This window comes from Schistocerca gregaria, chromosome 6 (genome assembly GCF_023897955.1).
Source record: "Schistocerca gregaria isolate iqSchGreg1 chromosome 6, iqSchGreg1.2, whole genome shotgun sequence".
Classification (NCBI taxonomy): Eukaryota; Metazoa; Arthropoda; class Insecta; order Orthoptera; family Acrididae; genus Schistocerca; species Schistocerca gregaria.
In genome coordinates this window covers 260,161,423-260,182,499 of record NC_064925.1, presented here as the reverse complement: position 1 = coordinate 260,182,499, position 21,077 = coordinate 260,161,423, and the positions used below count along the sequence as shown (strand labels likewise).

Genomic DNA, 21,077 nt, shown 5'->3' with positions numbered 1-21,077 from the left:
TTGGCTCGCATGGATGACCGCCACACAATAGTCGTCTCCTTGATACGGCGGAGTTTGTTTGGCACGGGCAGGTTGCGCCAATCAGTGTCCCATAAATCGAAAACTTTGCGGCGTAATAGTGCCCGCAAATCAGTCGCCGGGAGGCCAATCTCCAGAGATGGTGCACTAGTGGCCTCTTTCGCCAGGCGGTCAACAGTTTCATTTCCGGCTATCCCAACATGGCCCGGGGTCCAAACGAAGACCACAGATCTGCCGCAACGGGCGAGAGTAGCAGGGACTCCTGGATAGCCATCACCAGGCGAGAACGAGGGAAACACTGGTCGAGAGCTTGTAAACCGCTCAGGGAATCGCTACAGATAACGAAGGACTCACCTGAGCAGGAGCGGATATACTCTAGGGCACGAAAGATGGCGACCAGCTCAGCAGTGTAAACACTGCAGCCAGCCGGCAACGAACGTTGTTCAGAATGGTCCCCTAGAGTTAGTGCATAACCGACACGACCAGCAACCATCGAACCGTCGGTATAGACAACGCCAGAGCCCTGATACGTGGCCAGGATGGAATAAAATCGGCGTCGGAAGGCCACCGGAGGGACTGAGTCCTTCGGGCCCTGTGCCAAGTCGAGCCGAAGGCAAGGGCGAGGCACACACCATGGCGGTGTACGCAGAGGGGCCCGGAAAGGAGGTGGTACAGGGAAACACTCAAGCCCGTAGAGAAGCTGTTTGACGCGTACGGCAATCGGACAACCCGACCGGGGCCGACGTTCTGGCAGACGGACGACTGACGGCGAGAACAGGACACGATAATTTGGATGCCCGGGCGAGCTAAAAACATGGGCAGAATAAGCAGCCAGTAATTGTTGGTGTCGTAACCACAGTGGAGGGATACCTGCCTCCACAAGTATGCTGTCCACAGGGCTGGTCCGGAAGGCACCAGTGGTAAGGCGTATCCCGCTGTGAAGGATTGGGTCCAGCAGCCGCAACGCAGATGGGGATGCTGAGCCATAAGCCAGACTCCCATAGTCCAGACGGGACTCAATCAACGCCTGGTAAAGCCGTTAGTAGAGTAGATCGGTCGGCGCCCCACCCGGTGTGGCTCAGGCATCGCATAGCGTTTAGATGCCGCCAACACGCCTGTTTAAGCTGCTGGATATGAGGCAGCCAAGTCAACCGGGCATCAAAAACCACCCCCAAAAACCTATGTGACTCCACCACTGAAAGAAGCTCGCCGTCAAGATAAAGCCGTGGCTCCGGGTGAACAGTGCGTCGCCGGCAGAAATGCATAACGCAGGTCTTGGCTGCCGAAAACTGAAAACCATGCGCTACAGCCCAAGACTGCACCTTGCGGATTGCGCCCTGTAGCTGACGTTCAGCAGCTGCAATGCCAATAGAGCTGTAGTAAAGGCAGAATTCGTCAGCATACAGAGAAGCGGAGACAGAATTTCCCACATCCGCAGCGAGCCCGTTAATGGCTATTAAAAACAGACAGACACTTAGAACAGAACCCTGTGGCACACCGTTCTCCTGGACTTGGAAGGAACTATATGAGGCCGCGACGTGCACGCGGAAGGAAGGTACGATACGACAGAAAATTGCGAATATAGATCGGCAGAGGGGCCCGAAGGCCCCATCCATGAAGCGTAGAAAGAATGAGATGACGCCATGTCGTATCATACGCCTTCCGCATGTCGAAAAAAGACAGCGACCAGATGCTGACGGCGGGCAAAGGCAGTACGGATGGCCGACTCCAGGCTCACCAGATTGTCCTTTACGGAACCCACCCTGAGACGGAGCCAGAAGGCCCCGAGACTACAGTACACAATTCAAGCGCTGGCTCACCATCCGTTCAAGCAATTTGCAAAGAACGTTGGTGAGGCTAATGGGACAGTAGCTGTCCACCTCCAAAGGGTTCTTCCCCGGTTTCAGAATGGGGACAACAAGACTTTCCCGCCATTGCGACGGAAACTCACCCTCGACCCAAATGCGGTTGTAAAGGTCGAGGAGGCGTCGCTGGCAGTCCACTGATAGGTGTTTCAGCATCTGAGAGTGGATGCTATCTGGGCCTGGAGCGGTATCAGGACAAGCTGCGAGGGCACTGCGGAATTCCCCCTCACTGAATGGAACATTGTACAATTCAGGATGGTGGGTGCGAAAAGAAAGACTCCGACGTTCTATCCTCTCTTTAATGGAGCGGAAGCCCAAGGGGTAGTTGGCAGAAGCGGAATTTAGAGCAAAGTGCTCTGCCAAGCGGTTTGCAATGACGTCGGAGTCAGTACAAACTGCTCCATTCAGTGAGAGCGCAGGGACGCTGATGGGGGTCCGATAGCCATAGAGGCGGCAAATCTTGGCCCAGACCTGCGATGGAGTGACATGGAGGCCAATGGTGGACACATACCGCTCCCAGCACTTCTGCTTGCGTTGGCGGATAATGCGGTGGGCTCGCGCACGCAACCGTTTGAAGGCAATAAGGTGTTCGATTGAGGGATGTCGCTTGTAACGCTGGAGTGCCCGCCGGCGAGCTTTAATCACTTCAGCGATCTCAGGTGACCACCAAGGCACAGTCCGCCGCCGAGGGGACCCAGAAGAATGGGGAATGGCAGATTCGGCGGCAGTAACGATGCCGGTGGTGACCGATTGAACCACTGCATCAATGTCATCGTTCGAGAGAGGCTCAATAGCGGCAGTGGAGGAGAACAAGTCCCAGTCAGCCTTATTCAGAGCCCATCTGCTAGGGCGCCCAGAAGACTGACGCTGTGGTAGTGACAGAAAGATCGGAAAGTGGTCACTACCACAAAGGTCGTCATGCACTCTCCATTGGACAGACAGTAAGAGGCTAGGGCTACAGATCGAAAGGTCAATGGCGGAGTATGTGCCATGCGCCACACTGAAGTGTGTGAAGGCACCATCATTTAATATCGAGAGATGGAGCTGCGCCAATAAATGCTCAACGATGGCGCCTCGACCTGTTGCCACCGACCCACCCCACAGATGGTTATGGGCGTTAAAGTCGCCCAGTAACACGAAAGGTGGCGGCAATTGGGCTATCAGAGCAGCCAGGACATGCTGTGCGACATCACCATCCGGTGGAAGGTAAAGACTGCAGACGGTAACAGCCTGTGGCGTCCACACCCGAACAGTGACAGCCTCAAAAGGTGTTTGGAGAGGTACAGACTCGCTGTGAAGAGAGTTCAGGACATATATGCAGACGCCACCAGACACCCTTTCATAAGCTGCCTGGTTCTTATAATAACCCCGGTAGCCATGGAGGGCGGGGGTTTGCATTGCCAGAAACCAAGTTTCCTGCAGAGCAAAGGGTGAAGGCTGATAAGGTGGCGGAGCTCAGCTAGATGGTGGAAGAAACCGCTGCAGTTCCACTGGAGGATGGTGTTGTCCATGGCTGAGCAAGGCGTGATGGGACTGGGAAGGGAGATTACGCCGCTGGGTCACCTGCTGCCTCCGATTTAGCACCTGTGATAGTGCTTTCCATGGCGGCTGATGGACCGGTGAGATCGAGGTCCTCAGCGGACGCCAGAATCTCCACCGCATCCTCAGACGCAGAGCTGGAAGGTTGCGGTGGGATGGCTGCCACCGCGAGTTCCTTGGGCTGAGAGCTCTTCTTGGGTTTCTCACGCCGATCCTTGGGTCGCACCGACTGGGAGGGCTTCACCGATTCAGTCTCCGGGACGGAGGAAGATCGTGAAGCCCTACGACCAGCTGATTGCGGGCACTTACGCCACTGTCGGTCGTCAGCCTTCTCGCTGGCGGAAACCTGGGAAGGGAGGGACCCAAGGGACCCCTTGCGAGCGTGAGAAGCCGAAGAAGTTGGACACTTCTCCGGCTTAGAAGTGGGGACGGACGTTCCCGATGGGTGTCATGGTGTTGCTCCTGAGGTAACTGGCGCAGGAGCAACCCAGTGGGTAGAGCCCCCCACTGGCGAGGGGGCAGGAGGAGTTGTACTACTCTTCGATCCGGCCACAATTTGAGAAACAGACGGGGCTAGCACAGGTGTTGTAGCAGCAGCATAGGAAGATGTCATTCTCACAGGATCGAGCCGGTCGTATTTCCTTTTGGCCTCAGTATAGGTTAGTCGGTCCAGGGTCTTGTATTCCATGAATTTACGCTCTTTCTGGAAAATTCGGCAGTCTGGCGAGCAAGGTGAATGGTGCTCCCCGCAGTTGACACAGATGGGAGGTGGGGCACATGGAGTATTGGGATGTGATGGGCGTCCGCAATCTCGACATGTGAGGCTGGAAGTGCAGCGAGAAGACATATGGCCGAACTTCCAGCACTTAAAGCACCGCATCGGGGGAGGGATATAGGGCTTAACGTCACATCGGTAGACCATCACCTTGACCTTTTCCGGTAAGGCATCCCCTTCGAAGGCCAAGATGAAGGCACCGGTAGCAATCTGATTTTCCTTCGGACCCCGATGAACGCGCCGGACAAAATGTACACCTTGACGCTCTAAATTGGCGCGCAGCTCTTCATCAGACTGCTAAAGAAGATTCCTATGGTAAATAACTCCCTGGACCATATTTAAACTCTTATGGGGTGTGATGGTAATGGCAACATCCCCCAACTTGTCACAAGCGAGTAACCGTCGTGACTGGGGAGAGGATGCCGTTTGTATCAGGACTGACCCAGAGCGCATTTTTGACAAGCCCTCGACCTCCCCAAACTTATCCTCTAAATGCTCGACGAAGAACTGAGGCTTTGTGGAGAGAAAAGACTCCCCATCAGCCCTCGAACAAACTAAGAAGCGGGGCGAATAACTGCTACTGCCATCTTGAGACTTACGTTCCTCCCACGGTGTGGCCAGGGAGGGGAACGTTTTCGGATCATACTTCTGATCGTTAAACTGAGCCCAAGAACGCTTAGAGACTGCTGGCGGCTGGCCACCAGCGAGAGACGATGTACCACGCTTCATTGCGGGTCATCCGCCCTGATGCCACCTACTCCGACCAAGGGCCCTCCCCACGGGCGCCACCCAGCCATGGCAAGAGCCACCTGGCAGGATGGCCGTTGCCGGGAGTCCCGATACCCCAGGAGGATAGGCATCTACTCCTTGGCATACGTGGGGAGTTAACGGCGCAGGGATCAGTAGAGCGATCCCTGTGTTGTTGTGTTGTCAGGGGGCTACAACCAACAGGGTACATGGCGGCCCCACCACAACGGACTGGCTACCGTGCTGGATGTTAGGTAACATGTGGTCCATGGTCGCCGTCCGTGCAGAAAGAGGCACTGCACAGTGCAAGGTATAATCTGCATGCAGAAACAGAGTCATGCCCATAAGATGGAGAGTGGACAGGACTGCAATTCAACGGTGTATAAGCTGGCGAAAAGTCTGATCGTAAGATGGACACAATGCACCAAGTAAGGCGCCCTTCCCCAATCGGCTCGCTCTTCGGAAAATTTTGAGAGATGGAGGACAAACCCAACAGGGGACCGTCATATAAGGCCGAAAAGTTTGAGACTCCTTTTGGTCGCCTCTTACGACAGGCAGGAATACCGCGGGCCTATTCGAACCCCCGAACCCGCAGGGCGCAACAATGAAGGGATACTAGGAGAGAAAAAGAGGAAGAGGGGATGAGGTGGTGGATGCTGTTTGTTAATGGTAGGTGGTACTATCCACAAATGAAATAAATAGGAAGTGCTGGAAAGCCAAGGTGAAATGGGTGCAGGAAAAATAAGGAGAAATGGTCACTAGAAGGACTGGTTCAGCATACAGAAAAGTCAAAACAATCTTTGGTGGAGGAAAAGCAAAGATAGCAACATTAAGAGTGCAAGTAGAATTCCACTGCTAAAGACCAAGGAGAGAGTGGATAAGTGGAAAGAGTACACCAAAGGCTTCTACAAGGGGGGAAGGGGGGGGGGGGGGGGGGGGACTGTCTGAAGTCATGCTAGAAGTATTAATGGGAGTTGTTGATATGAAAGACATAGGGGGTCCAGTGTTATACCCATAGTTTAACACTCTGTAGATGAGTGATATAGCTCTTACAGCACATGGATTAATCTCTAAAAAGATGAACAACTTATGATCTATGTCAGTCATTTCTCAACTTTGTGAATGTATTCTAACATTTGTCTTACATCTGTCAGCTGCACAGAGTTACTCTATGATACTTGCACTATCATGGGAAAAAACCACATTTGTGAGCACCTGTCGCTTTTACTGGCAGGAAAGGAATGTTATTTACTTTGTGATGTTCACATTCACATTGGTGCCATATGCAGCACTTAACAAGTTCACATACTGTATCATTTAAATTTACAAAGCCTACAAAATGATGAAATTTGTTCTAACAAATGCTAAAAGATCCTAAATGAGAAATAAAACCAAATGAGAATATTTCAACTTTTATTTTTGTAGAATATAAAATTTGCTGTCTTGAACAGACCTTTTCCATGTCTAAGAATAATTATTATGAGGCAATATTATTGCATTCTAGAGACTTAGGTGAAATCTTACGAATCTATATTACAGTATTTGAGCTACTTTGGTTGAGGATTAATGACGTTCTACACTAAAATGCATTTCTGAATGATAAACAAAAATTATTGCATCATGGAGATGAGTGTAATACTTTGCAGCTCTACTTATAGTAAGAATACAGTTACAAATGAAAGAAAATGAAGTTTGGTCCTTCTCATTAAGCAATCCTGAGAAGAAAAGTTCAGTATTTCAATTCTAGGTGACAGTCAAGAAAGAAGAGATACGACATCGTGGTTATAGAAAGATGTGGGAAGCATTACCCTCATGCGCAAGAGCTTGGTAAGAAAAGACAAGAAACTTTATACACTTTTAATGAAAAAATGTGGTTTTCCAAACTTGACTCAGGAATCATTCTAATGATTTTTGTAACGTACATCTAACTTTCTGATGTCAGTCACAGTGTTACATCATTATCGATATAGAATAATTACAGTACAGTCACCGCATGCAGTGCAAGGGGCGGCTGTCTGTGTTGTCTGCTACATTCTTCATATTTATTTTCAAGATCATTTTATGTAATTATGAGATAAGAGTTCTGTCACACAATAGTGGTTTTCATATTGATGAATCAATTTCTTGTTTTGAAACCACTAGTGGTAAGCTATTTGTTTCATCACATTTCTTCTATATGTTTATGTATATTGTACAGCAGAAAGCAAATATTTATGATTTGTGCTATAGAAGTAGAAGGAATATCTGATGATGAAGTGTCAGTGAGCTCTCAAGAGAAAGCTGCTGATGTCAATGCTGTATCAGAGAACCCTCTTGTCTCAACATATCAATTTGCCTCTTTAGGTTAGGCAGTGGACAGATGATGACACTGCCATTCCACTGAATTCAAATTCAAACTGATGAAAACTCCTCTGTGTTTGATTGTTTCACCTGCATTTTTGATGAGAAACTGCTGCTGAATATGGTAAAATGAAAGACACACTGCTCCGTTAGAGCAATAATTGGCATAATAACTGCAACAGGGAAACTGAAGCTGCTTTCAACCTGGCATAAGTGGAGTGCTGTGAAACTCAGTGAACTGCACAAGTTTTTTTGGTGTGGTTTCAGATATTATGCCTTTTTAGAATACCAAAATTGACCAACTATTGGTCTCTAAATTCCATACTGCAGACCTTCCTTGCAGGAAAGAATCTACCAAGAGATAGCTTTATGTGAATTTGGCAAATGTTACATCTCATAGATAATATAAACTTTATTTCAAAAAATCCTATTCACGGTGTGGGACCCATATTTCATATATTTATGATAAAAAGTAGAGTGTACAAACCAGGAGAAAATCTCACTATAGATGAAGGCATTCACTTATTTCAGTGCAATCTTGGTCTCAAGGTCTGTATGAAAAATATGTCTAGCAAATATGGCATAAATTTTTATGTTATGTGAAAGTGAATACATTTTGAAATGTGAAATTTATTCTGGTAATCAGGTAAATGCTAATAACAGCATTTTTCATGAAGTAAACAGACTGTATGAAAGTTTCTGTGGTAAAGACCAAGCTCTATAAATTGGTCATTTTTATGCAAGTCCTGATCAAGTTGAACGTTTATGGAAAAACAAAACTAAGGCAGTGGATATAGTATTGAAAAATGAAAAAGAAGCTGGAAAAAATGAACTTTTGTGTCCCAGACAAGACTGTTTGCTGTTTGTGAAAATGGAAAGACATTATGGTTGCATTTATTTTGACAAAAAACACATAACGACTGCATTTAATGTCAATGACCACACAAAATCAAGAATGATGAAACCTAACAGCATATTTGATAATAATAAAAACAAGACTGATGTGGACCATGAGATTGTTTTATATTCCTTCCCTTCAAATGAGAAACAAATCTGTGGCACAGCCATGGGCACCCACATTGAACTCTCCTATGCCAATCTTTTTATGGGCCACCTAGAGGAGACCTCCTTTGTCTCCCAAAACACCAAACCCCTAGTCAGGTTCAGGTTCATTGATGATATCTTCATCATCTGGACCCACTGCCAAGACATCCTATCTTCGTTTCTTCACAACTTCAACACCTTCTTCCCCAAACGCTTCACATGGTTCTCCTCAACCCAACGTGCTGCCTTCCCAGATGATGACCTCCTCCTTTCTGATGGCTCCAATCACACCTCTGTCCACATTAAACCCACCAACCATCAGCAGTATCTCCACTTTGACAGCTGTCATCTCTTTCGAACGACAAAATCCCTCCCACATAGCCTGGCTACTCGGGCACAACATATCTGCAGTGACAAAAACTCACTTGCTCAGTATGCTGAGGATCTCACTTAGGCCTTCGCAGCACTATCCCCCAGGGCTGGACTGCAAACAGAGCTCCTGTGCCATTTCCCCTCACAACCCCTAAAAACCAGTCACAAAGGAGTTTTCCTGTCGTCACCCAGTACCACTGCGGACTGGAGCAATTGAATCACCTCCTTTGCCAGGTCCTTGATTACCCGTCATTGTGTCCTGAAATGAGAGACATCCAACCAGAGGTACTTCCCACCCCTCCTAAAGTGGTGTTCTGTTGCTACCCAACCTCCACAACATCCAAGTCCATCCCTATGCCACTCCCAATCCCAACCCTTTGAACCACGGAGAAGACCCAGGTGCAAAACCTGCCCAATCCACCCACCCAGCACTTTCTATTCCAGTCCTGTCACAGGTTTATCCTACTCCATCAAGAGCTGGGCCACATGCGAAAGCAGCCATGTCATTTACCAGCTCTGTTATTGCAGAGCTTTTTGTATTGGTATGTCTACCAGCCTGCTGTCCACCACAATGAACGGCCACCACAAACTGTGGCCAAGAGCAAAGTAGACCACCCTGTGGCACAAAATGCAGCTAAACATAACACACTTTATTGCAATGGCTGCTTCACTACCTGAGCCATGTGGATCTTTCCGTCAACCAACAGCTTTTCTGATCTGTGCAAATGGGAGTTATCCTTGCAACACATTCTCCATTCCTGTAATTATCCCAGCCTCAACCTATGGTAACATACTGTCCCCACACCCTCCACCCAACAGTTTCCAACCCCACTGTGCTATTATCTCCTCCCTATTCTCATCTCCCACCCTGTTTCTTTGCAGCCCTGTGCCTATGCATTCGCCCATCTTTCCCTGCTCCTCTCCTCTCCTGTTTTGTACCTTTTTCCATCACCTCCCTGACCCACAACATCCTGATTTGTTGCCAGCCTAGTCCATGCACAATCCACCATCTGTACACTACTATCCCTTCCCTTTCATAACCCCCTCCAGATTGTTGCAACTTGCAGTCATGTCTCCGTGAGGTGTGCTTGCAAGTGTGTGTGTGTGTGTGTGTGTGTGTTTGTGTGTGTGTGCGCGCACTTTTCTCTTTACTAGCAAAGGCCGTGGCTGAAAGCTCTATGTGAGTGTCTTTCTTCACATTTTCATGATGAAGATAGTCAATTCATACATTTTATACAAAAAGCTGAGGTCCTGTAACAAACATCTTGAGGAACTCATTAATGAAATGGCAAAAACTTTGGTGAACAAAGGAGGCCTGGTTGGTCAACTTCCACTCAAGATAGTTCACTTATAAACAGACTCTATGGAAGACATTTTCGTATATTGATTCAGTCTACAGAAAAGCCAAAATTGCCTCAAAGGAGATGTAAGGTATGTGCAAATCTGAGAAAGTGTTAAGAAGAGATACCAGGTACTATTGTGAAAAATCTGATGTAGGAGTTTGTTTTCACACTAAGGCCATTGTAACTAAGTGATTTTCAACAGAAAACCATTTTCAAACAGCTTTATTTTTACTACCAAAAACTTTTAACCTTATCAACTATTTATGAAACCAAAGACAAAAATTGTTGCTGTGAAAACAACACACTTTCATCTCAATATAAAAACACTGTCTGTGACATTAAGTCTATGTTTATTTTCAGGCCCCCATTCAAATGCAGTAAACTGACATAAGTGTTGTGCACTAGAAATGGTTACACAAAAATCTGGACAAGCTGTGAAAATGACAGTCTAGCTGCCCAGTCATCAAACTGTTAACAGAGCTTTGAAAGACTTTCACTCAAAGAAGGTGGAATACATGTAAGAAGAAATGGCAATTGACATAGAAGACAAAGGGATCTAATATTGGAGTCAGAGTTTAACAAAGTATTGGGAAGATTTATAATCAAATGATGTGGAAGGCATAAATAACATTTCTTTAGAATTGCTGAAATCATTGGGGCAGGTGACAAACAAATGACTATTCAAGGTGGTGTGTAGAATCTATGAAACTGGAGACATACCATTAAAGATGGCAAGAGCAAATAAGTCAAAAAATATCGTACAATCAGTTTAATAGACCATGCATAAAAGTGACTAACAAGAGTAATAATACAAAGAAAGATGGAAAAGAAACTTGAGACGCTGTGAGATGATGATCAGTCTGCCTTTTGTGAAGGTAAAGGCATCAAACAGGCAATTCTGATATGTTGTTGTTGGTACTTGAAGCACGACTTGAGAAAAATCAAGAGACATTCACAGGAAATGTGCACACTGTTTGAGAATGTAAAATGGTGCAAAATGTTTGAAATTCTGAGGAAAGCAGGTGTAAGCTACAGTCAAGGTGGGTAATAAGAAGAATGAGTATTCCAAGTAAATCACCAAAGCGGGCCACTGGAGCTAGCAGAGGGTAATACTGGAGATAGTCAAAGTCAGTTTCCATTTATTAATAGGTGCACTGTGTGAGAGGTTCCAACATACACTCAAAACCCAAATCTTCTGCTTCATTTATCATACCACAAGTAGGGTGTTTCTTCTCATCACTCTCTGCATTATACTTTGTAGCAAATGTTCTTTACCTCTTTTCCCCCTAATTCTAAATCTTTCGCTACTTCTTTCCATCACTGATAACTGTACAGGTTATTTTTTTGTGTAATGTGGTCTGTTTACATTTTGATGTTATTGGTCCAAAGTCAGGCCATAATGCTGGCAGACCAGCATTATTTATTTTCCCTCTATGGAGGTTGGCTGCACTATGGCCCTCGTGCCCTATGCTGTTGGGCAGAACATCAACTAAATCCTTTGCCAAGTATCTTGTGCACCTAATGTAGATGGTATAGTCGTAAAATTTACAAACTGTTTCAGTCAGCCTTTAATACACAAAATTAATGCAGTCATAGCCAACAAACTGGAAAATAAAAACATGCCAGAGTACTGGAAAATTGGAATAACACACTCACAAAGAAAAACAGAATTGAAATGTTTGAGTCATGGAGATACAGAAAGATACTGAAAAAAGATGGACTAATTAGATAATAAATGAGGAGGCTCTGCAGAATCGGTGAGGAAAGGAACATGTGGAGAAGACATGTGAAGAAGGGACAGGATCATAGAACATGTGTTAAGACATGAAAGGTTAATTTCCATGGTGGGAACTCTGAAATGTGAGTCCCAATTGCAATCAATCAGACCTTGTAGTTTTGGTGTGGGAAGGGAGAGATAGGTGAAAATAAGCACTATTCTGGACTGCCTAGGGAGCACTATTCTGGACTGCCTAGGGCAGTTTAGCGAAAGCCGGTACACACAAAATTTACTATGGGGTCAGCCTATCTCCAATAATAAGCAAATTTTGCACTGAAGCTGCTAACAGCCTTGGCACAGTGGTAATACTGGTACCCATCAGATCACCAAAGTTAAGTGCTGTCAGGCTTGGTTAGCACTTATATGGGTCACTGTTTGGGTCTGCCAAGTGTTGGCAAGTGAGATTCTCAACCCTTGTGAGGTCAATTGAGGAGCTACTTGACTGAGAAGTAGTGGCACTGGTCACGAAAATGGACAATGGCCAGGAGACAGGTGTGATGACCACATGCCCCTCCGTACCGCATCCGATGATGCCTAAGGGCTGAGGATGACACGGCAGATGATTGGTACCATTGGGTCTTCAAGGCCTCTTCCTGGACTACCAGGACGGTATATAGGCCACTGCAACAGCATCGTACAGCCAGTCCTATGCCTGCCTTCACTCATACTTGTGACTAGTACTAGGAAACCTGTGGAACATAGGATATTGTCTCAACTATCTTGGATGTGAACTGGAGTGCCCTGGACTTGTGTAATTGCTATGGATTATGAAGTGTTATTGTGAATCAATATTGTTGTGAATAAATCACTTAAATATTTTTGATGTTATTGTGTTATTCTGCTATAACAGTTTAAAATATGAGTTCAAAAATTCTTCTGCCCACCCTTGAGAAACTGTTCTTATATTTAATGTTTGACGGAGTATTGTTATTTTTAGTTGCTGTAATTTTGAGTATTTGCTAATATTTTCATTTTTAATCTATATCTAATTGTAACTGCAAAATTATTAAGGCAATGCGTGATATAGCTATATGCATTAATGATTAGAAAACTGTAAGTTCTTGCTGCTCTCAGTGATCCTGCATTCTAAAGAACGTTGGTTCCCCACTGAGAGGGTGTCATTCGCCATCTCTATGCTAGTTATGCTGGCAATTCCCCATTCACACACTTGCAATCTTGCCAGAATGAAAAATCAAACACCAATATGTGTATTAATAAAGTCAATTGCCACAACCAGTTGCCATGAAATTTTATGTAACCTGTCAGAATAACAATAGCTAACTGCTGTACAAGTATCTGTTCTACATCTAAATTATTTTTTGTGGTGCATTTAAAATTATCTGAAAGCTATATTTTTTGTTTAACTTCCCATCACAGGCAACCTTCTGACACACTGGTATGTTTTTGTGAGTTTGACTAAACACTTTGTTGGTAAATAGTTAAAAAGTATCTAGTTCATAAAACTATACTTTATACCACAATTTCAGTTTTGAACAGTAATTTTTATTTGTAGTTCTTTGACACAGTTCTGTTATGCTGGCAGAGTGGGTGAGGCACTGAATGCGGCATGCGTGTGACATACGAATCTTGGAATGTAAACATATTATAATTCAAAGTCCCTGCTACATATTTCTGTCTGTGTGTGAATGCTAATCTCAGGAACTTCAGTAGGAATTTTGATACAGTTTTCACTAATAGATAGACTGGATCCTGAGGGAGATTTGCATGTACCACACACAAAACTAGTTATCCGGCTGCAGATATCAGCATTAAGCCACAGCTGGTTGTTAATTTATTAATAATTAATCATGAATGGGCATGTGAATCATATTGTGTAACTGAGCAGTGAGTCACAATGGCATGAAATGCTTATTGGAAAGTAGCCAGTTTAGGCATTCTAGAAACAAAATGTTTACTTCTATTCTTAAGGCAAGTAAAGAAGAGGTTGTCTTGAGTTAATTTGCTTTTTGGAAAGTACAAAATTTTGGCACGTAATTAATTTAAATTTAGAGTTGAGGATTGGTCAAAGAGGAAATTATCATGTTGTTCAAGAAACACTAGGAAAGTGATGGATTAAAGTATGTTTCCACCAGTCAGGGAGGAGAATAATTGCATATTCTTGAAGTGGGAGAGGTTTGAATGGCCCCATTATGTAATGTATCATATTATTATTTTTTCTTTTCTTTTCTCCCTTGTTCTTTATTAAAAAAACATCTGTTAATCATTCCGCAATGCACAGAGAATCCTGCATCAAGAGGATCGAAGCAAACGAGGAATTTGCGTGAGCAGAGGAGGGGCGATTGTCATAACCAGCTGTATGCACAATGATGGTAATGAGAAGTATGTACATTTAAATGGTGAATGTTGATCATAAATGTATTGAATATTGAAGGTCTGTTGATATTAGTGCCAGTTAAAGTTTACTCAGGATGTGTGTACCTTCCAATTTCTTTCAATTATTCTTTCAAAATTTCCCTTTTAAATTATTTAAACAGCAATTTTTTTTAATCAGTTTCCAATATACATATACATTTTATCTTTTGTATCTGCTGATGTTAGGTGATGTGATGTAAAGGGTTGTAGAAGTGGTTATGAAATTGCAATGGTGTAGCCGATGTATTTATATGAGTGATTGCTTTGTGTATTTTGCTAGTTTCTGCTCGTTCTAGAAAGAATTTTCTTAAATTGTCTACCTGTCCATAACGCAGGTTTTTCTATATCGATAATTCCCCTTCCTCCTTCCTTTCTGCTTAATGTGAATCTTTCTGTTGCTGAATGTATGTGATGTATTCTATTTTTGTGGCATTGTGATCGTGTAAATGTATTGAGAGCTTCTAGGTCTGTGTTACTCCATTTCACTACTCCATATGAGTAGGTCAATATTGGTATAGCGTAAGTATTTATAGCTTTTTTCTTGTTTCTTGCTATCAATTCTGTTTTCAGTATTTTTGTTAGTCTTTGTCTATATTTTTCTTTTAGTTCTTCTTTAATATTTGTATTACCTATTCCTATTTTTTGCCTATATCCTAGATATTTATAAGCATCTGTTTTTTTCCATCGCTTCTATGCAGTCGCTGTGGTTATCCAATATGTAATCTTCCTTTTTAGTGTGTCTTCCCTTGACTATGCTATTTTTCTTACATTTGTCTGTTCCGAAAGCCATATTTATATCACTGCTGAATACTTCTGTTATCTTTAGTAATTGGTTGAGTTGTTGATTTGTTGCTGCCAGCAGTTTTAGATCATCCATGTATAGCAAATGTGTGATTTTGTGTTGGTATGTTCCAGTACTATTATATCCATAATTTGTATTATTTAGTTGTTGGATAGTGGGTTTAGAGCAAGGCAGAACCAGAAAGGACTTAATGAGTCTCCTTGGTATATTCCACGCTTAATTTGTATTGGCAGTGATGTGATAGTATTTGAATTTTTTTGGGATATTAAGTGTGGTTTTCCAATTTTTCATTACTATATTTAGGAACTGTATCAATTTAGAATCTACTTTGTATATTTCCAATATCTGTAGTAACCATGAGTGGGGTACACTATCAAAAGCTTTTTGGTAATCAATGTATGTGTAGTGTAGCAACCTTTGTTTGGTTTTAGCTTGATATGTCACCTCCGCATCTATTATCAGTTGCTCTTTACATCCTCCTGCTCCTTTGCACCAGCATTTTTGTTCTTCATTTATAATTTTGTTCTGTGTTGTATGTGTCAATAATTTCTGTGTAATGACTGAATGTATATTGATGGTAGGCATGTTATGGGGCGATATTTTGCTGGGTTTGCTGTGTCTGCTTGATTTTTGGGTTTCAGACAAGTTATTCCTTGTGTAAGTGTATCGGGGACTGTGTATGGGTCTGCAATGTAACTTTTAAATAATTTATATATTAAAAACAAAGATTCCAAGACTTACCAAGCGGGAAAGCGCCGGCAGACAGGCACATGAACAAAACACACAAACACACACACAGAATTACGAGCTTTCGCAACTTCCAGTTGCTTCGTCAGGAAAGACGAAGCAACTGCCAGTTGCGAAAGCTCGTAATTCTGTGTGTGTGTTTGTGTGTTTTGTTCATGTGCCTGTCTGCCGGCGCTTTCCCGCTTGGTAAGTCTTGGAATCTTTGTTTTTAATATATTTTTCCCATGTGGAAGTTTCTTTCTGTTTTATTTACATCGTCATTAATTTTAAATAATTTAGTTAGATGTGAATGTGTTGAGGTGAACTACTTTAGCCAGAATTTTGCTATTTTGTCTTTTCCAGGGGCTTTCCAATTGTGTGTAGAATTAATTGCTCGGGTGATTTCATGTTGCAAAATTATCACTTCAGGCATTAGCGGTATCATCTTGTATGTGTGTTTCTGCTTTTATCCACCGTGCATGTCTGTTATGTTGTACCGGGTTTGACGAAATGTTGCTCCAGAAGTGTTCTATGTCTGTTGTGTTTGGTGTATTGTCTATTTTAATGTGTGTGTTATGTATTGTCTGATAAAATTTCTTTTGGTTTGTGTTTAATGTTTGGTTTTGTTTCCTTCTATTTTCAATTTTTTTGTATCTTCTAAGTCGTTTGGCCGATGCTTGTAATTTCTGCTTCTTTTCATCTAATTGCTCTATTGCTTCTTGTTGTGAGATTTTACCTAACCTTTTTCGTTTTTTGTCTGATATTTTATTTCTTAAAAATTGTGTTAGCTGTCCGATGTCTTTTCTCAGTTTTTCTATTCTGATCTGTAGCCTGTGTTGCCAAGCTGGTTTTGTGCGTTTCTTCTGTGTGTTGGTTGGTTCTGATCTCTGCCTAGTGTGTATATTTAGTGTAGAGAGTGCTCCTATATAAACCAGTAGTTGTAACTCTTCCATAGTTGTATTTTCATTTATTTTATTGTGTATGATTGTGTTGATAGGTGTTATTGTTGTTTTGACTTGTGGGTTATTTGGGGGTCTGTGCAAGAATGGTCAAATGTCTGTATTTGTGTCTTTGTATTCTATATTTGTCAGCTGAAATTTTTCTTCTATATCTAACATGTGTGTCACTTCGTGTTCTATTTGTGCTTGCTCTGGTGGCTCTCTTAAGATTTTGTTTTCCTCTGATTGTTTAATTGATGCGTGTTGTTCTTTGTTTGTTTGCTCTGGGATGTGCGAGTCCATTATTGTATTTTCTTCTTCTTCTGATTGCACATTATTTTGTTCCAGTATTTGTTGTACTTGTTTGATGTTTCCTAATTCTGACTGGTGTATCCCGTTATTTTTTATTACTACACGGATCTGATCAGCTAGTCGTTTTTCTGTTATAAATTTTAAATCTGGGTATCTGGTAATAAATGTTGTGTATACTTGTGATCTGTATCTAGTTGTGTTGGTTCCTAAGTTTGACACTTGGTAATAACAGAACATGAGGTGTTGGTTAACTTCATCTGACCATCTCATCCTCTGTCGGTTTTCCTTCTAGAGTGGTGCAGGAAGCATATCCTGCAAAACACCTATATTTGGATTTAAATCATTTTCGTGTGGCTAGCAGTGTTGTTACCATTGTGGACGGGCACAGGGTTCAAATGTTGTCCCCGACCACGACAGCCTGTGTATGTGCGGATGGATATGTGTGTGCGTGCGAGTGTACACCTGTCCTTTTTTCCCCCTAGGGTAAGTCTTTCTGCTCCCGGGATTGGAATGACTCCTTAACCTCTCCCTTAAAACCCACATTCTTTTGTCTTTCCCTCTCCTTCCCTCTTTCCTGAAGAAGCAACCGTCGGTTGCGAAAGCTAGAAATTTTGTGTGTGTGTTTGTGTGTTATTTTATTGTGCCTGTCTACAGGCGCTTTCCCGCTTTAGTCAGATGTGATAGACTGAATTATGGGACAGAACCCTGCTGATACACATAGCATTTTTAAACAGATTTTCCGGATTGAATCACTTAATGTGTCATTTCACAGCAGGCAGTGGTTCTGAGGAGCTTACAGGGCTAAATGAGTAAGTTCAGGGAAAGGAACAAGACTGCACTGCCATAAATGGAAATAATTCAAAAAGGAGAACAGGCAACCGGTCACCTATAGGTTTACAAGATTGCATGAATGTAGTTCAAATACTAGACACGTCCACAGAGTCATTGATTCACTCTCTTCCTCCCTAATGCAATTTTTTAATTGCTGGTGGGAGCCTCATAGTTAGAGCAGTGGTGGCTGCCACCAACAACTAATACCCTGTCCACATTTGTCAATTTGTGACCTCTTACTAGTATACAGAATGAATAGATGATCAGTTTTACAATTACACTACATTTCCTATTAGAGAATGTAGTAGGATTTCTGAAGTTTTTTCCCCCCTATGTTCAGTGCCTCTATCTCCTTCACACACACAAAATATATATATATATATAAAGATCCTAAGACTTACCAAGCAGGAAAGCGCCGGCAGACAGGCACAATGAACAAAACACACACACAGAATTACGAGCTTTCCCAACCGGCGGCTGCTTCATCAGGAAAACGAGAACGAAAAGGAAAGACGAAAGGATGTGGGTTTTAAGGGAGAGGGTAAGGAGTCATTCAAATCTCGGGAGCAGAAAGACTTCCCTTAGGGGGAAAAAAGGACAGGTGTACACTCGGGCGCGCGCACGCGCACACACACACACACAGACACATGTGGAAGTTTCTTTCTATTGACGTACACATAGGTGAATTATAGCCACGAAACTAGCCATTTTGGGTCCAATGACACACTCAGCAATTCATTGCCAACTTAGTTGTGGAGATTGCAATAAAAACATAACTGTTTTGTTTATTAAGCAGATGTAACATATGACCACCAACACCAGCATCTCGGGCTGGAAAGCATTCTGGCAATCTATCTTTTCCTACATTGTTGATATTCCTACCTGGAGTTTCCACTGTATAAAATTTCATTCAGATTGGAGGTTGTCAGGTGGGATGGTTCCTCAAATTGACACACTTTCTGCAGAATGACCCTACAGTAGATCTTACGTGCACCAACTTTGCTTGAAATTGGTGGATTCCACTGGCCCCTATATGCAACAAAATGCTGTGGGAGGGGGTACATACCTTATAGTTGAGTCGACATAAGAAAATCTCTGACAGTTACAGTGGACATGTTGGGACAAATTTACTTTACATGCCTACCTCAACCAGTCATGTAATGTGATTTTGTAAATGTCTCTATGGCAACATCTCAGGATCGCCACAGCTCTTTTGACTACCGTTTTCACCTGCAGCTGTTTGTACTTCACAGTTGTAAGCTGGGAATGACATTTCTAGCTTCCAGATGTCTTCTTATGCCAAATCAACTATAGCACAACTGAAGGTGGGGTGGAAAGAGGGTGAAATGTAAAAATATGCATAATCCTTAAGCAATTCTGATCAAATTTGATATACATATGACTTACCTTATGGACAACAGAAACTATTTCAGGGCAGTTAAGACACCCCTCAGACCCCTAGCTATAATGGTACGGATAGGTGTGGGATGGTTCAAAATGGTTCAAATGTCTCTGAGCACTATGGGACTTCACATCTATGGTCATCAGTCCCCTAGAACTTAGAGCTACTTAAACCTAACTAACCTAAGGACATCACACAATACCCAGCTATCACGAGGCAGAGAAAATCCCTGACCCCGCTGGGAATCGAACCCGGGAAGGTGTGGGATGGGAATGGCACATAACAACCATTGAAAAATAAGTGATATTAGTGTCAAATCCACAGTCTTTAGAATCACCAGGCTCACTGGTGATGACTGTATTGACATTTAACATAAATTATTGTTCAATAGAACAAATAGAACCCTACAAAATCATCTAGGAATTTTTAGAAACTGACAGGATATTGTAAAAGAACACTCATGAAATAATTTTACTGGTAATTTCTATGCTGTTAAATAACTCAATTCCAAGTATGAATACCTATGAAGATTGGGAGAAGAGATCAATCAAAAATCATCAAGACTGGATAATCACCTAGTATTTCATACCTGTGACTGAATGAAATCATGAGAGAGCACACAAAACTATCAATGAAATTTGAGGAAGAAGTGGAAGGAAGTTCCTGATATAGTTTGATGAAATATCTATAAATAGAATTCTGTTCATAGAAAATAATAATAGAACAGATAAAGCTGGCACAACCCAAAGGTTGACTTACACAACACAGTACTACGCAAGATCAGACCCACTCAGATAGCTGCTTTTGGGATGGTGAGGTGCACCGGCCTGGGGGGGTTACAGTTTTATGTAAGCTGCAAACCACGGTGCTGTTCAGAATTTCTCACATACAGGGATAACTGGCAGAGGTGCATGGATTGACAAGAGGTGCGTGGATTGACAAGTGAAAGAAGTAATTCTTGCACCAACCCAAAGACTCTGTATTGACCACTGAGCTACCAATCCACAGAATAAAAGTTATTTTTAATTTCCACTTATGAAACAGCTCAGATATAAATACTTATAAAAGGATATGTAAACACTACCTTTGGGAATAAGATTGTCTGTTCCTGGCAACAGAGGAGAAAAGGTTATAGAAACTGAGAGTGTACCATGCAAAATATGTCAAAGTGAAATCCCCAAAACAGGTTTGTACCTGAAAGCCTGCAAGTGGCAATGAGAATAGTCCATAAGTCAGATATACAGGAAGAGAATCACAGATGAAACATACAGAGGCACCCACAAAGAAAAAGGAAGAAACATGCAAGCAGCTAAGAGAGTGCAGAATATTGCAGAGTTCAATTTAGAGAAATTTCCTATACAGTTTAAAGGATGACAAATTTCTGTACCCAAGTCTTCTGTAAATTAACATGATGACAACTGCAGTGTCTAATTCAATAATTTCTGAAAAGGACAAAAATGTGCAGTTGCTCCGGAAGCTCTGTTATTTATTTGTGGATATGAAGACTCTAGAAAGAGAATTCAGATTATGGCAATTTTGTATCTCATGTCTTTCAAAATGTTCCCAGCACACACCGACATCTTCCATAATTAAAAAGAAGCCACAAAATAATAATAATAATAATAATAATAATAATAATAATAATAATAATAATAATAATAAAAAAAACAAAAAGGTGTAGTAATCAAAGAAAGTGACAGAATGGAAAGATGATTGTAAAAAAGATATAGCCAAGAAAGCCAAGGCGTATCATAGAAGTGAGTTTCAGCAAATAAATACATATTACATCATACACAAGCACTTTCTTCTACAAATTTTACTGGTGTACTTTTCAAGTAAGCTTACAGCACTGTTTGCCTGGATAATGTTAAAC

At 42.7% G+C, this 21,077-nt stretch overlaps 1 protein-coding gene across 1 annotated transcript in view; it reads right to left on the bottom strand.

Moving 5' to 3' along the window:
- The window catches only part of LOC126279003 (centrosomal protein of 89 kDa-like), a 98,048-nt gene that overhangs the window by 46,515 nt on the left and 30,456 nt on the right, over nt 1-21,077 (bottom strand). The window lies entirely within an intron of this gene.